The sequence below is a fragment of the Tachyglossus aculeatus genome, chromosome 5 (assembly GCF_015852505.1).
Source record: "Tachyglossus aculeatus isolate mTacAcu1 chromosome 5, mTacAcu1.pri, whole genome shotgun sequence".
In the NCBI taxonomy this organism is placed as follows: domain Eukaryota; kingdom Metazoa; phylum Chordata; class Mammalia; order Monotremata; family Tachyglossidae; genus Tachyglossus; species Tachyglossus aculeatus.
The window spans coordinates 62,385,346-62,402,398 of NC_052070.1; the positions used below are offsets into that span (position 1 = coordinate 62,385,346).

General features: G+C 51.2%; 1 protein-coding gene across 2 annotated transcripts in view; it reads right to left on the reverse strand.

Moving 5' to 3' along the window:
• TTLL10 (tubulin tyrosine ligase like 10) overlaps nucleotides 1–13,964 on the reverse strand; it is a 107,409-nt gene extending 93,445 nt beyond the window's left edge. For both annotated transcript variants that reach the window (XM_038747041.1, XM_038747037.1), the window contains exon 1: nucleotides 13,876–13,964. The gene's annotated coding sequence lies outside the window, so the exon portion shown is untranslated. The remainder of the gene's footprint in view (nucleotides 1–13,875) is intronic.
• Nucleotides 13,965–17,053: the final 3,089 nt, after the last annotated feature.

Consider the following 17,053-nt stretch of genomic DNA (forward strand, 5'->3'; position numbering starts at 1 on the left):
GCGAGCCCAGGCCTAGGTCTCGTTGCTAGGCAACAAGCTCTCTCAGCAGCCCCTCGCCCCCACTTCCTCCTCCTTAGCCATTGGGATCCAAACAGAGCACCAATGCTACAGCCCCTCGGCACCTGGAGGGTCAAACTAGAAAAAACACAGTGCAAGTGGCCCACAGGCCGTGCCCGTCGGCCACAGGGACTCACCCCCTGATGCCATGGGCCAGGGCAGCTGTGGCAGTGGGCCGTGCTGAACGACAGACAGACAGCCTGGTCCCTGGGAGCGACCTCAGACCCTCTGACATCAAGGATGGTAGGGTGGTGGGGGTGGAGGAGTCAGGGGAGAGGAAAGTGCCTTGAGTAATCACTCTGACTCCTTTGTGGACAGTGTCACAAGTAAGAATCCAGGGGATCTAGAAGTGAGTCTGGCATTCTGGCTCTCTCCCAACTGTCTTCACAGGAGGGCATCATTGGGTTCCAAGCAATCCACATCCCACTGGCCCTCACAGGAAAGGCCGTCTGTCCCCGAAACTGATGGTGTTTATTCAATATACTGGGACATGCCCTGCTGATCCGGGGTAACCCAACACCACACCCCCATTAAACCAGCTGGTAGTGTTCCCAGCTGCCTCAACCTTGCACACTAGCTGATAGAGACTCTCCTCGGGGTCCCTCGGAGAGAGGGACCTGGCAGGTTCCCTTTGGCTCCAGAGGTGAATTGCGGCCTTGAATGGAAAGTGTGGTGAAGGGTAAGTGCCCAGGGATTCTTCCTCCTTCAGGGAATTTCCCACAGTGCCAAGTTCGGAGGCAAGGGAAGCTTGTAGGCCCACCTGGACTCCTCTGCTGGGGCCTCTAGGTAGAAGTTCAGAGATTGGAAATGCCAAGGACAGTCAGTGAGGCAGCAAACCCTCCCCAGTCTAGTGTGCTCACCTGAGACGCACCCCAGGCTTGGGCCCGGGGTGGGGGTGGGGGGCGGGGGGAGGCGGGGAATGGGCAATTGACTAAAGTTCAGGCCCGGAAGGAGGAAGAGGGAGAGAGGGAGAGGAAAAAGGGAGGGAGGGAGGGGCCTCGGCTCTCCTGCGGTCCAGTCCCGCTGCTCCCTCTCCCGGAAGCTGAACTTGCAGCCGGCTGTGGAGGGAACGGTGCCCCGTGTGGGGCCCAGGTTTTCAAATATGGGTGAGGCACAGAAGACATCCCCTGGCCAGCCACCCACCGATCCCCTCTGGCACACTCGGCTTGGAGCCGTGGCTGGGAAGTGGAAAAGGTTGAAAGTCCAAGGAGACAATGAAAAGCGAGAATGAAGTTGGTTTTGTGTGTGTGTGTGTGTGCTTATACTTGTGTACATACGTCCGTCTGTCCCTGTTTGCGTGCATAGGTGTGTGGATGTGTGGGCGTGTTTGCAGCTCCTAGGATCGGATTTTTCATCTTAAAATCATACTGGCCAGTTTTGCCTTAACAACAACAATAATATAAGCACTTACTATATGCCAAGCACTGTTCTGAGCACTAAAGTAGACATAAGACCCAATCCCTAACCCTCATGGGGCTCATAGTCTAAGTAGGAGAGAGAACAGATATTGAATCCCCATTATGCAGAGGAGGAAATTGAGGCCCACAGAAATTAAGTGACTTAACCAAGGTCACACAGCAGGCAAGTGGTGAAGCCAAGATTTGATCTCAGGTCCTCTGATTTCTGCCCCTTCTGTGGGCCCCTGGGACAAGGAGAGTCTTCTCTGTCAGTATCCCCAGCCCCTTTTTGCTCCTCAAGGAGGGAGAGAGTCCTGTGGGGAGAAGGTCCATGGAAGGTAAAGAGACCTAAGGGAGCTTCACAGCACAGTTTGGGAATGAGGGGAGATTTGAAAACAAAGAGCAACCACAACAACCCAGGAGCAAGCTGGGCCTTGTGGCTAGTGGCCAAGGGAAGGGGTGGCCTCACTCGGCCGGAGGCAGGTTTTCTGGTCCCCGTCAGATGGGCTCAGGAGGCAGAACCCAGCTGCACAGAGTGGAGCTGTGTGGGTTGGGGCGGTGCCTGCACGGTTTGCTTTCCGGTTCTATGAGTGCTTTCCTCCCCAGCACGCCAGGCTGGAACTCGTGGAGCCGGTTCAGGGGAGCCTGGCAGCCAAAAGCAGCGTTTCTTTTCAACAGAGCCGCCCTGGCAGCAAGAAACTGATTCCGCCATCCCTCCCGGCCCTGAGTTGGCCAACCCCACCCCCGAGACACCCGGAAGTAGCCCCCTGGGGGAAGGCGAGAGGAACTCTGAGGGTGCCATGGGTGAAGGGCCAGCGGACTCACTGATTGACAGGCTTCTCAGGACAAGGAAGTGGGGCAGTGGCAGGAGCAACAACTGGAAACCAAAGTCTGCAAGTGATGTTTTTGAGCATGCTCAGGGCTAGGAGCTAGGCACTGACCAGCAACCCAACCAGGCAGGGTGAGGTGCCCACTAGGCATCCAACCCTGAGCAGGGAGGGACCAACTTTTCATTGCAGGAAGTAAGGGGCATGTTGTGCCTCCATGGGTGGCTCCACTCCAGGCTCAGGGATGCCAGCTCAGGCTCAGGCCCAAGAGGATGGGGCAGCTACCCAGGACCAGACCCCTCAGCAGCAGTGCCCCTGGCCGGGACTCAACCCCACATATCCCTGTGCTGCTGTTGGGAATGAGAATGAGACCATGGGCTGGCTAGGCTGGGCAAGGGAGTCATTCATTCATTCATTCGTATTTATTGAGCGTTTACTGTGTTTAGAGCGCTTGGGAGAGTACCATATAACAGACACATTCCCTGCCCATTGTGAGCTTACAGTCTGGAGGGGTAGACAGACATTAATATAAATAAATAAATTACAGATCTGTATATAAGTGCTGTGGGACTAGGAGGGGGATGAATAAAAAGAGCAAGCCAGAGCGATGGAGAAGGGAGAAGAGGAAAGTGGGGCTTAATCAGGGAAGGCCTCTTGGAGGAAATGTGCCTTCAATAATGTTTGAAGTGGGGGAGAGTAATGATCCGTCGGATTTGAGGAGGGAGGGCATTCCAGGCCAGTGGCAGGATGTGGGTGAGGGGTCGGTGGCGAGATAGATGAGACTGAGGTACATTGAGAAAGTTGGCATTAGAGGAGTGAAATGTACAGGCTGGGTTGTATAGGCTGGGTTGTAGTAGGAGAGTAGCAAGGTGAGGTAGGAGGGGACAAGGTGATTGAGTGCTTTAAAGCCAAAGGTGAGAAGTTTTTGTTTGATGCAAGGTGGAGGGGCAACCACTGGAGGTTCTTGAGGAGTTGGGAAACATGGCCTGAACATTTCTTGGAGGGGCTCCTGTCCAAGAGCCTTGGAGGGGCAGGCAAGTCAGGTGGAAGGAGAGGCCATCTTGAAACTCTCCCAGAGCAAGGTTAACTGAGGGGTGAGCTCAGGGCCTGTCCTTGACAGGACCCACCCCCAGAAGCAGGCATGCACAGAGAAAGCAGAGGAATCTTACCCATCCCCAACCAACACATCCCCAGGCCCAGCAAAGCAGTGACCTCACTCAAATTCATTCATTCATTCATATTTATTGAGCACTTACTGTGTGCAGAGCACTGTACTAAGCACTTGGGAAGTACAAATCGGCAACATATTGAGACAGTCCCTACCCAACATCGGGCTCACAGTCTAGAAGATCGGGGCAGAGGCCTGGCAGTGGGTATGGCCCCACCCTGATCCCCCAAGCCTGTCAGAGACAATGGTTTGGTCCAGGTCAGATCCTAATTCCAGGGTTCCTGGCCTCCAATGGCTGGCTGAGAGAACACAGTGAAGAGGCTGAGCTTGCGGACCAGTTGCCAGGACTCAAGAGCAAATGGGCATACCATTCCCAAGCACTAAGTACAGTGCTCTGCACACAGTAAGTGCACAATAAATACGATTGAATGAATGAATTCCTAAGCTCCCATTTCAAAACATCATCATATTCCATTTTATTTTGTTCTTTCAATCGCACTGAACTCCTACTATATACACACCACTGTATGAAACACCTGTATGCTGCAATCAGTGCTTGGGAGAATACAACAAGACACATTCCCTGACCTCCAGGAGCGGAGGAGACAGAAAAGATGTATAAATAGTGGGAGTAGAAAGAAAAAGATGATTAAATTAGGTAGAAGAGTAAATATGCCAGGAAGAAATATCAGATGACATCAGAATACAGCATTGATTTTTCCATGGAACGCAAAGCAATGCCGAGTTTGGCCAGGAGAGATATGATTGGGTGGGGCCTGATTCTCCTGTCAGGGGCACCCTTGGACCAATATAGGGGTGGCTATCATACCCCCAGTGCCTGCCCCTACCTGATCACCTGGAAAGTGACATCTGACTAATATATCTCTTCACTGCCACCTGCCCAACACCCCAACCCCTTGGGCCTCTCCCAGCTGCCGCAGATACCCCTCTGGGCCAGACTGGGGATGCTCTGAGCCCAGCTGGGCCCACCCCCACCTGCAGAGGCTCAGAGAGGGAAGGGAGGGGCTCCTCAGCAGCGAGTCTTTTGTTCATTACAAAGATACCTGAGCCCACCCATCTCTGCCTCACGCTGTATCTTTCCCTCGTCCCTGCAGCTGCAGCATAGCTCGGGTGGGGAGGGGAGGAGGCAGAGAGGTGGAGAAGAGGGGGAAGGGAGGAGGAAGAAAGGAGCAGGTGGATTTTGAACTGGAAAGTCAGCCCGCCTTCTTGCCCCCAGGGCCGAGAAACACCAAGAAGTAAACACCCTGGGCTCCCAGGGCAGCTCAGGGATGCTGCAATCCTAGGTCTCCAGTTGCAGCAGTGGCTCTGGCAGAAGCACATTAGGGGCTCGGGGACGCAATGGGACAACTGCCACCCAGCTCCTCTGGCCCCATCCCCAGAACAGGAGCAAGGTCAGTCAGTCGGTCCATCGTATTTATTGAGCACTTACTATGAGCAGAATGTTATACTAAGTGCTAACAATAAACAGACACATTCCCGACCACAGGGAACTTACAATCTAGAGGGGAGACAAACACTAATATAAATACACTGAAGATATGTACATAAGTGCTGTGGATCTGGGAGGGGGATGAATAAAGGGAGAAAGTCAGGGTGATGCAGACGGGAGTGGGAGAAGGAGGGGGAACAGGGGAAGTGTTATAGACTTCCAGACTCCTTCTGTGGTGAGAATGAGGTGGGAGCTGCTCAGGCATCGCCCCCCACAACCTGGTCGGGTGGTCTCTCGCTCCAGTTTAGGTAGCTGGGGTGAGGCCTGGAAAAGAGCTACAGGGCAGTGGCTCATGAACTGGCACCCCACTCCAACTCTGGCAATAAATGGACTGGACCTTACTGGACCCCCTTAGATCCATGCACACCTACCTACAATGACCCCACCACGCTAGCTAGACCATCCCAAGCTAGCCATCCCAACCTCTGCCCATCCGCCAAGCTAGCTCTCTTCCTCCCTCAAGGCCCTGCTGAGAGCTCACCTCCTCCAGGAGGCCTTCCCAGACTGAGCCCCTTCCTTCCTCTCCCCCTCGTCCCCCTCTCCATCCCCCCCATCTTACCTCCTTCCCTTCCCCACAGCACCTGTATATATGTACATATGTTTGTACATATTTATTACTCTATTTATTTATTTATTTTACTTGTACATATCTATTGTATTTATTTTATTTTGTTAGTATGTTTGGTTTTGTTCTCTGTCTCCCCCTTTTAGACTGTGAGCCCACTGTTGGGTAGGGACTGTCTCTATATGTTGCCAATTTGTACTTCCCAAGCGCTTAGTACAGTGCTCTGCACATAGTAAGCGCTCAATAAATACAATTGATGATGATGATCCCAAGAGTGTGGTGGAACTTCACAAACCTGCCCAACCCTGGGAGAAACCACCTGGACTTGGACCCTGGGGGCAGGGGGAGCCCTCTCCCCATGAAACTGGTCCAATGACAGAGAGTATGAATGACAGGTCCCTGCTTCATCCCTTTTGGAGTTGGGCTGAAGGATCTCAGAGCCAGAGGCTCTGTTTGTCCTTAGGGCCTGGCGGGGGACAAAAAGGACTAGGAGGTTTCCGTGCCATTGAAATTCCCCATTGGATTCATCCATGGAAAAGGAGTGGGGGATATGTCTGGATCAGGAGGAAAGTCAAAAGTGTGACACGGCAAGATTAAGGTTGCTAATATTCCTGTCATTACCATCGTGAATCAGGGTTGGGGCCTAGCCTGTTCTAGCCTGTGAGCTCGTTGTGGGCAGGGATGTGTCTGTTTGCTGTTATATTGTACTCTCCCAAGTGCTTACTACCATGTTTTGCACACAGTAAGCATTCAATAAATGTGATTGAATGAATTAATTAATCGATCAACCTGGGCTAAGTGAATCACCATGTCTACCAGAGCTCAGGGAGAGACTGGTAACAACCTGGGCCAGGTTTACCAGTGTTAATAGGGCTAGAGCTCAGTGTGGTAATGAACTGTACCAGATTTACCAGTGTGAACGAGGACTGGAGCCCAGTATGGTAATGACCTGTACCAGATTTACCAGTGGGATCCAGGGCTGGAGTCCAGTGGGGTATTGCTCTGGGCCACGCTTACCAGTGTCGACCAGGGCTGGAGTCCAGACTGGTAGTGACTTGGGTCAGGTGTAATACAGTGTAAACCAGGGTTGGAGCCCGGTGTGGTAATGACGTGGGCTAGGTTTACAATTCATTCATTCAATCATATTTATTGAGCACTTACTGTGTGCAGAGCACTGTATTAAGCACTTGGGAAGTACAAATCAGCAACATATAGAGACAGTACCTACCCAACAATGGGCTCACAGTCTAGAAGCGGGGGACAGAAAAAAAAAAAACAAGTGGACAGGTGTCAATACCAACAGAATAAATAGAATTGTAGCTATATACACATCATTAATAAAATAGAGTAATAAATATGTACAAATATACATAAGTGCTGTGGGGAGGGGAAGAGTGAAGGGCAGAGGGAGGGGAGGAGGAGGAGAGGAAAAAAGGGGGGCTTACCAGTGTGAACCAGTGCTGGAGCCCATAGTGATAATGACCTGGGCCATGATTACCAGTGTGAACCAGAGCTGGTGCCCAATGTGGTAATAACCTGGATCAGGTGTAGTACAGTGTAAACCAGGGCTGGGGACCAGACTGATAGTGACCTGGGCCAGATTTACCAGTGTGAACCAGGGGTGGGGCCCAGACTGGTAGTGACTGGGCCAAGTGTAATACAGTGTTAACCAGGGGTGAGGCCCAGCCTGGTAGTGACCCAGGCCAGGTGTAATACAGTGTGAACCAGGCTGCACTACTGACAGCAGGTGCCTCCCTTTCCCTGGGTGGTGCAGAGACTCAGGCCGAGCCCAGCCCCAACAGGTTAGGGAGCTGGAATGTCTGACAGACAGAAAGGCTGATACAGGGCCCAGGCCCGGAGAAGCCTGAGGACAAGGGTCTTGCAGGTCAAGGTTTTCCGGCAACACAAAGGGCGCCGATCACTTCCTGGTCACGAGCCACACCTCCCCAAGAAGGGGCTGACGTTTCCTTGGGCTTCGTGGAGGAGGAGCCACTCCACCCCACTGAATTTAACTTCTTCAAAGTCCTGTGCTGCTTCCTCCAAAGCCGGACCCTGGAGTCTAGATGAGCTAACTCGATTCTCTCATTCCCTGCTCTGGGGGTTCCCCTGGCAACATCCCATCCGGACCCCCAACCTTTCCGTCCTCCAGCCCCGCCGGACACCTGTCTTGCCAGCGCGACCGTATCCCCCAGCTGCCGCCGAGACCTCCTGTCTCCAGGGACACCTGCTTTGACCTGCTCCTCTGCTTCCCAGCTGTCTCGCAGCCTTCCTGTTCCTACCTGACAGGAGCCACACACGCCCCTTCCCCTCCGCCCACCACCTCTTGTCAGCTCAAACCTGGACATCTCCTTCATTCTTGAGCCCTTTCAGAGACCCTCATCCGTAGATTGTAGCGGGCAGGGTAGAGCTCTGCCTGCAGAGCGCCGTACTGGGCACCTAATAATAATAATGATGATGGCATTTGTTAAGCGCTTACTATGTGCAAAGCACTGTTCTAAGCACTGGGGGGATACCAGATGATCAGGTTGTCCCATGTGGGGCTCACAATCTTAAACCCCATTTTACAGATGAGGTAACTGAGGCTCAAGAAGTTAAGTGACTTGCCCAAAGTCACACGGCAGACATGTGGGGAAGCCAGGACTAGAACCCATGATCTCTGACTCCCAAGCCCGTGCCCTTTCCACTGAGCCATGCTGCTTCTCTGCTGCTTCGCTGCTTCTACCGGATGTAGAGTGCTGTACTGGGCTCCTACTGGGTGCAGGATACCATACTGGAACCTACTGGGTGTAGAATACTGTGCTGAACACCTGCTGGGTGCAGAGAGCCATACTGGACACCTACTGGGTGCAGAGCATTGTACTGGGCACCTACTAGGTGCAGAGAGCTGCTGGACACCCACTGGGTGTAGAGTTCTGTACTGGGCACCTACTGGGTGCAGGGAGCCATACTGGACACCTACTGGGTGTAGAGCACTGTATTGGACCCCCGCTGCTTGCAGGGATGAGTGAGTGAAAGCATAGATACAACTGATAAAAATAAAAACAACCGGATGGATAAAGCTACCCTCTCGAAGGGTGAACATGGCAAAGGGGATGACGAGACCCAGTGGTGCAGTTCTGCTCATGATGCACTTCGAAACCGTTAGGGATACCACCTTAGCTCCGATGGAGCTCTAAGCAGCAGAGTGGGGAGCATTCTGGCTCTCCCACCTCTTCCTTCCCACCCTCCCACCTTCGAGGCCATTCCCAGGTCCTCCTCGCCCCCCTCCCCCCGGCGTCCAGCTGTTCTTCCAGGTGACTGACTGATCTCCCAAGGGTCTTGTGGGCTCCATATCCCTATAAATCAGGAGCGAGAAACACAGGCCGGGAAACTCCCACCACCACCACTACCCAATCCCCCGCCCTACACAGGGGAAGCAGCCTGGCGTAAAGGATAGAGCACAATTCTAGGATTCATACGATCATGGGTTTCAATCCTGGCTCTGCCGCCTGTCTGCTGTGTGACCTCGGGCAAGTCACTTCACTTCTCTGTGCCTCAGTTACCTCATCTATAAAATGGGGAAAGAGACTGGGAACCCCATGTGGGACAGGAACTGTGTACAACCAGTCTTGCCTGTATCCACCTCAGTGCACAATGAGCGCTTAATAAATACCACAATTATTATTACACACCATGCACAACACAAACACACATGACATACACAACACACACACACTCCAGATCCTGGAAATGGGCTGGGAGGAAGCAATGTGGTTTAGTGGAAAGAGCTTGGGCTTGGCAGTCGAGGACGTGGGTTCTAATTCTGGCTCTGCCACTTGTTTGCTTGGTGACCTTGGGCAAGTCACTTAACTTCTCTGGGCCTCAGTTACCTCAACTGTAAAATGGGGATTAAGACTGTGATCCCCACGTGGGGCAACCTGATTACCTTGAACCTACCCCAGCATTTAAAACAGTGCTTGGCATATAGTAAACACTTAACAAATACCATTATAAAAAGCGGTTCCATCGGAGACAGGCAGGGTTGGAACATGGTGGAAAGCGCTGTTCTACTCGTTCTCGAGGCAGAAAGAGCCCAGCTGTGGAGTCAGAAGACGCGGATTTTAGTGCCCATTCTGGCCCCACTCTCCAGCTGGGTGACTTTGGGAAGATGCCGAACCTCTCAGCGACTTAGTTTTCTCCTTGCTAAAAATGAGGATAATAATCCATCCCTGCCTTTCCCTGCCACACAAGGATAGGGTGAGGGGAAAGTGGGATAATTGAAGGAAAAGCACTTGGCAATCATAGAAGTGTCTGCACAAGGTGTGATTATTGCAGTTTCATTTCATGAGAGAACCCAGTGGGTCTTTCTGCTGACGACGATTGACCCCTTCCCACCCCCGGCCACCCCCGCTTGGCGTTAAATATCGAAAGGTCACAGCTGCAGTGCCCAGGTCAACAGAACCAGAAACTTTTCCTCCTCTATTAGGAATCAGGCGCAGTATCCCAGGTGCTGCCTGTGTTTTGATGGCGGGAGAGGAAACTCGAAGCGCATTTCAGGCCGAGGCCGAGCCCCTGCGTGGGAACGGGCGGGTCGCTCTCTCCCCACATTATTTATTAACAGAGTGCACCCAGCCGAGCCCCCTTCTCCCCCCATGCAGAGGGGCTCGTAGCAGCGTGGTATAGTAGATAGACCACGGGCCTGGGAGTCAGAAAGTCATGGGTTCAAATCCCGACTCCACCACTTGTCTGCTGGGTGACCTTGGGCAAGTTACTTCCCTTCTCCATGCCTCACTTACCTCATCTGCAAAATGGGGATTGAGACTGGGAGCCCCATGTGGGGCAGGGACTGTGTCCACCCAATTTGCTTGTATCTGCCCCTGTGCTTAGTACAGAGCCTGGCACATAGTATGCGCTTAACAAGTATTATTATTATTATTATTATTATTGTTATTATTATTATTAAAGTGTAATCGCTCTAGGGGGCGACATGCCACAGAGACCCACCCCCACCCCCTCCACCCTTCGTGCATCACTAACATCAGCATCTTCTGAGAAGGTCAAGGATCAGGATGCCAACCCGACCCCTCGCATCCTCCCTCAGCATCCCTCGAGGCTGTATCCAGGGAGGAAGAAGCCAGGATGGGGGCTGCCAATCATCTGATTTGGCCGGAGGCCGAACCCCCATTTCCATCTAGTCTCCCTCCTCTCCCCTCCCCGCAGGGTACACAAAGAATTGTCACCGATGGGACCCCTGTTCTCCCAGCACCCGGCCCGCTTCGTCTTGTCTGGCTTTCATCTTCTGGGCCTTAAAGAGAAGCTTTGTAAAGCTAGGGAGAGAGCTCCCCACACCCAGCTCTCCCTAGACGTACACAAACACCCACATGTACACACACACCCCACCTCCAAACCGACTCGAAAAAGCATTTCAGTCCCTGGGCCCATGGATAGAGAGACCCTTGTGTCCATTTACCAGGCTCAAGGATCCCTCATTCCTAGAAGGGAGAGTCCTCTAAATCCAGGGAATTTCTGGCCAAAGGCTGTGTCTGTTAAGCCTATTTCCCAAGGCTCAGTTCAGTGACCTGCACACAGCAGGTACTCAGATCAATGACCTGCACACAATAGATATCTAGCACAGTGATCTGCCCACAACAGGCACTCCAAATAGTGACCTGTGACCTGTACATTTCTGGGGTCCAGTAGAGTGACCTGCACCTAGCAGACGCCCACTACAGCAGGTACACACACAGCACACAGCAAGTACAGTGATCTGCACACTGAAGGAGCTCATACAGAACTTTGTATATTGAATGGGCCTAGCCAATGCTCATGATCATGATGAAGAATCAATCTATTAATGGTCTTTAGTGAGCACTTACTACCTGCAGAGCACTGTACTAAGCAAGCGGTAGGGTACCATACAAGAGTTGATAGACATGTTCTCTCCCCATAATGAGCTTACAGGCTAAGAAGATGAGAATGTGATGGATGTGGTGGTATAATAATAATAATGGTATTTGTTAAGCACTTACTATGGGCCAAGCACCATTTTAAACGTTGGAGTTGATACAAGGTAATCAGGCTGTCCCACGTGGAGCTCACAGTCTTCATCCCCATTTTACAGATGAGGTAACTGAGGCACAGCGAAGTTAAGTGAGTTGCCCACAGCCACACAGCTGACAAGTGGCAGAGTCGGGATTAGAACCCAGGACTTCTGATTCCCAAGCCCATGGTCTTTCCACTAAGAGCTCTTGCTGGGTGCAATGCACTGTACTGAACATTTGGGAAAATATAAGAGAAAGACGTGGCATATTTGCTTCCCATGATACAGTCCAGTCAATAGCGGATCACCGGGCTCATCAGTCATCCCTTTTTATTGATCTTGCCAGGGTGCCAAGGACCAGGTTAGGAATCGGGATGGTCTGGAAACCGCATGGCCTCATCCAGCCAGAATTCAGCTGCCCAGCTTTTCCGGTTCCCATTCCGGAGGGTTCCCGGATCAAATATGTGGCTTCAGGGGAATCAATATTAGGATTTCTCTCTGTTTCAGAGATTTCCAGAAGGCCTAAAGTGCCAGCCTTTCCCTGGTAATGGCAGGAGCGGGATTTCCATAGCTTAGGGGGTGGGTGCCGGAACAACAACAGGGGAATCTTCTAGCCTCCTCCCTCTGGCAGGAAACATAGTGTCTTGCTCCTTGGTCCGGGCTCAGGAGGGAGCTGGAGCGGTGTGGATCCAACCGAAATGCTGAAGTCCCAAGAGAGGGGCTGCGTTGTAGCTGCCTCTGGAGGTGGGGACAGGGAGGAGGGTCGAGTGTTTGCCAGCCTTTGACCAACCTTGAGCTCTGCCTGGTGTCTCCGGTCTAGCCACCGTCCAAATGCTCGGCGACCATTGCAAACACTTTCTAGATCCCAAACGGTCAGGCCTCGGAGGGAGGGAAGATGCTGGACTGACCTGGGGTCCCGAACGGTTGTTATTGGGACCTCGGCTCCCTTCCCTTTCAGGGCTACTAAGCGGCCCCACCCCGAGGAACCGAGGCATTGGCGATTGGGAATTCAGATCCCTCGCTTCCCATTCCCGTCTCCCGGGGCCCCTCGGACACCCTGAACTTCCTCCATGCTGGAGGCCCGCCAAATGCCAAAGTCCAGTTAGGCTCAACTGCCTCCCTCCCCCAAACCTCCCAACAAACCCCCAAAGCAGCATGGCGTAGTGGCTAGAACACGGGCCAAGGAGTCAGAAGGTCATGGGTTCTAATCCTGCTCTGCCACTTGTCTGCTGTGAGACCTTGGGCAAGTCACTTCACTTCGCCGGGCCTTCGTTCTCTCATCTGTAAAATGGGGATTGAGACTGTGAGCCCCATGTGGGACAGGGACTGTGTCCAACCTGATTACCTTTGTATCTACCCCAGAGCTTAGAACAGTGCGTGGCCCATAGTAAGCACTTAACAAATATCATAATAACATTATTATTATCTTCGTTTCTACTCCAGTGCTTAGAACAGTGCTGGGCCCATAGAAACTGCTTAACAAATACCATAATACCATTATTATTATCTTTGTTTCTACCCCAGCACTTAGAACAGTGCTGTGCCCATAGTAACTGCTTAACAAATACCATAATGCCATTATTATTATCTTTGTTTATACCCCAGCGCTTAGAACAGTGCTGGGTCCATAGTACCTGCTTAACAAATACCATAATGCCATTATTATTATCTTTGAATCTACTCCAGCATTTAGAACAGTGCTGGACCCATAGTAACTGCTTAACAAACACCATAATACCGTTATTATTATCTTTGTTTCTACCCCAGTGCTTAGAACAGTGCTGGGCCCATAGTAACTGCTTAATAAATACCATAATACCATTATTATTATCTTTGAATCTACCCCAGCGCTTAGAACAGTGCTTGGCCCAAAGTAAGTGCTTAACAAATATCATAATACCATTATTATTATCTTTGTTTCTACCCCAGAGCTTAGAACAGTGCTTCGCCCATAGTAAGCACTTAACAAATACCATAATACCATAATTATTATCTTTGTATCTATCCCAGTGCTTAGAACAGTGCTTAGCCCACAGTAAGTGTTTAACAAATACCGTCGTGCCCTAATACCATTATTGTTTTCCATAACTCCAACTCCCACGCCTCCACCCCTGGCTTGCCCAAGGCCTGATCCCTTGGAGACAGAGCTGCTCAGGTTTACCAGGACAATCCCCCCCGCCACACACACACACACACACACACACACGATATATATATATATATATATATATATATATATATATATATATATATATATATATATATATATATATATATATCCCAGCTGGCTCACCCAGGGCCATCCCTGTTCCCTGGAAGCACTCGTTTCTACCTGGCTCTGGGGCAAGACGGTCGGGCCCCGCTGGGCTGGGGAGGAGACCGGGGAAGGGTCCGAGGCTTCCAACGGGCCGTGCGAGGCCGGTGCTATCTCCACGCTCGGGAATGCCGGCGAGGCCCTTCGCCTGGTACAGCGCAGTGCCTCTGGCTCACGGACCAGGAATTTTTACATTGAATAATTTTTAACTTCTGTTCTGGGAGGGAAACCGGGGCCTGGGCAGGTCGTCGTCAATCAGGGGAGGAAAGAGAAGGTGTTTTCCTCACTGAAAACAGGGCAGTGCCAGACTCCGTGAGGATAGAAAGCGGGACCGAACTCGAGTGACGCCCATTCCCGGGCTCGGAATGGTGTTGGCTCCCAGCCTTGCTCTATCCACTTTGCCATAGTAGCAGCAGTAGTACTAGTAAGAGTAAACTGCTGCCAGTGACACAGCAAACAAGCCTGACCAAGACCGATCTCCTTATAATAATAATAATGGTATTTATTAAGCGCTTACAATGTGCCAGGCACTGTACTAAGCGCTGGGGTGGATACAAGCAAGTCGGGTTGGACACAGTCCCTATCCCACGTCGGGCTCACAGTCTCAATCCCCATTTCACAGATGAGGGAACTGGAGCCCAGAGAAGAGAAACGACTTGCCCAATGTCACACAGCATACAAGCAGTGGAGCGAGATTAGAACCCATGACCTTCTGACTCCCAGGCCTGTGCTCTAGCCCAGGGCCCAAAGTAAGAGCTTAATAAGCACCACCATTATTATTATTATTTTGATTAGCTTTACAGTCCCCCATCCCCCCACCCTCCAAAACAAGCTCTGATAACCCCCAACACAAAGTAGAAAGAGCTACCTAAATCACTACCGCTTTGTGAACTCCTACCTGTCCCTCTCTTCTTATTTTTCCTTCCCTTAAACTTATCAGTTTTCTTTGTGGAACTGAAGCTTTAGCTTCGAACCCCCCTGACCCTGCGTTGCGGAGGGAGAAAGTGCCGAGGCGAATGTGTAGCTGCTCTGAGCTTCCTGCCGAGAAACGTCGACTAGCTGAGCCAGTGGAAAGGCCAAACTGAGTCCGATTTGACTGGATCAGCGACCGCAGATTTATTCTCCACTCAGATCAGTTCAACCCTAGAAGACTTCTCCAAATCAATCCATGGCATTTACTGAGCGCTTACTGTGTGCAGGACATTGCACTAAGAGCTTGAAAGCAGCATGGCTTAGTGAATATTCATTCATTCATTCATTTTACTTGTATTTATTGAGCGCTTATTGTGTGCAGAGCACTGTATTAAGTGCTTGGAAAGTATAATTCAGCAATAGAGACAAACCTTGTCCACACCAGCGTTACAGTCGGGGGGCGGGACGACAGACATCAAAACAAGTAAACAGGCATCAATATAAATAAATAGAATTATAGATTTATTCATAAATGCATAAGTGCTGTGGGGCGGGGAGAGGGAGGAAGGGCAAAGGGAGGGAGTTGAAGTGATGTGGAAGGGAGTGGGAGCTGAGGAAAAGGGGTGCTTAGTCTGGGAAGGCCTTTTGGAAGTGGTGAGCCTTCAGTAGGGCTTTGAAGTGGGGAAGAGTGAATAAATAGAGGAGCAGGGGCCAGGAATTAGGTGGTCATAGGATCTAATCCCGGCTCCGTCACTTGTCTCCTTTGTAACCATGGGCAAGTCACTTCACTTCTCTGTGCCTCAGTTACCTCATCTTTTTAAAATGGGGAGATTCACACTGTGAGCCCCAAATGGGTCAGGGACTGTGTTCAGCCCTACTTGTTTGTATTCCCACCCTGCGCTTAGGACAGTGCCTGGCACATAGTAAGCGCTTAACCAATACCAGAATTATTATTATTATTATTATTATTAAAAGAGAACAATACAAGAGTGAGAAGATACTTTTCCTGCCAACAGCGACCTTACAGTCTCCCCTCTCAGGCTTGGCTTGCGTACCCCTCCCCACCCCCAGTCCCTTCTACCTCCCAGTGGACGGGAGCACAACAGACATGGCTATAATGGGCTTTCCAGATCTGAGGTTAGGCTGGAGCTTCTTGATAATGATGATGATGGCATTTATTAAGCGCTTACTATGTGCAGAGCACTGTTCTAAGCGCTGGGGGGGATACAAGGTGATCAAGTTGTCTCACGGGGCCTCACAGTCTTCATCCCCATTTTACAGATGAGAAGCTGGGTGGTATGCTGGGAGCGGCACATCTACCCCAGGTCTGTGGAGCATCCTAGAGACCAAGCCCCCTAGCCCAGGCCTTGGCTGATTCGATGTCTCCCCCCTCGACGAACCCCCAACCCTGGCCGAGGGGAGAGGCCATGGGCCAGAGCGTTCCTCCAAGCCCCAGGTATTGGGTGGCAGATGGGGGTTACTGCTCCCTTAGGTGCCACCCTGCTGCCTGAGCTTCTGAGTGGCCAAGGTGAAGGCCGGAGAGATGGAAGAGGTTTGGGGCAGGGGCGGTGACCAGGCCTCGTTTCATGTTTTGAAGCATTTTCCCCGCACTGGCCTCAAGCTCCATCAAGTGAGGTCAGGAGCCGGGGCGGGGGACGGCAGTGGCCAGTTGGGGGAGAGAGTCATAGCTCGGAAGTTGCAGGAGAAAGATATGGCTGCCTCTCTGTTCCTCCATCCCTGGCCCTGGTCCCTATGCCTTCAGATACTATATGTGAGGATCTGATTCTGAACACTTTTATCTTTCTTTTATAATATGACAATGAGTTCTCACAGATATATCACTATCAGCTATATCACTTTGTGATGGTAAATCTGATCTATTCACTTGAATTTTAATCAAAAGAGAACTTTAAATAAGACAATTAATATGGGTATATATTTTTGTTACAGGAAAGTTCCCCAAATGCCCCACTTGTACATGCAATTTTGGAAACATTGCTAAGATTTCTTAACTGGATTCTGATGCCTGTTTACTTGTATTGATGTATGTCTCCCCCGCCCCCCGAGACTGTAAGCCTGTTGCAGTCAGGGATTGTCTCTCTTCATTGCTGTATTTTACTTTCCAAGTGCTTAGTACAATGTTCTAAATACAATTGATTGAGTGGGTGAGTAAGTCAGTCAGTCAGTCAGTGAATGAATGAATGAAAGAATGAATGAATGAATGAATGAATGAATGAATGGATGACTCGTTTGCCTGCCGGGAAGCGGGGAGGAGTGGGAGGGG